The sequence below is a fragment of the Octopus bimaculoides genome, chromosome 6, assembly GCF_001194135.2.
Source record: "Octopus bimaculoides isolate UCB-OBI-ISO-001 chromosome 6, ASM119413v2, whole genome shotgun sequence".
Taxonomy (NCBI): domain Eukaryota; kingdom Metazoa; phylum Mollusca; class Cephalopoda; order Octopoda; family Octopodidae; genus Octopus; species Octopus bimaculoides.
Window position 1 is genome coordinate 39,257,939 of NC_068986.1, and position 465 is coordinate 39,258,403.

The 465-nt window shown below is 56.3% G+C and overlaps 1 protein-coding gene across 2 annotated transcripts in view; it reads right to left on the bottom strand.

The window, feature by feature from the left end:
- The window catches only part of LOC106882052 (copine-8), a 263,320-nt gene that overhangs the window by 98,075 nt on the left and 164,780 nt on the right, over positions 1-465 (bottom strand). The window lies entirely within an intron of this gene.

Sequence of the window (465 nt, forward strand, 5' to 3'; positions counted from 1 at the left end):
CCATGGCTGAAAGGGGGCATATTTCGCCCCTGGAAGCGGTCTACTGGTACAACATGTCTCCCCGATCCGGACAAGCGGAAGAGTCTGTGCCGCACAAAGCGGTGTTCAAATATGAATGGAGGCATCCCAGTAAGACGCCGGAGTTCTGCGAGGAAGAGAAGGGACCTGCCGGCGTGAAAGTAGGGGAGGAAGTTTGGGTCAAGCTGCCGAAGGCACGCTGCACATCACAATGGGGCAGGGGAACAGTGACAGCGGTCAATTCCAGAAACAATGTATCTGTGGATGGAATGCCGCGTCACGTGCTGGACCTGCGCTGGATAGCCACTTCGTCGGATGAAGAGCGCGATGGAAACGAGCTACCTGGCTTGAGAAGATCTCGACGTGTAAGGCGCCCGCCCGGTTGGATGGTGGACTTCGAATTGGAGTAGGGGTGAACGTGATCTTTAAGATCAGGGTGGCGTGTGG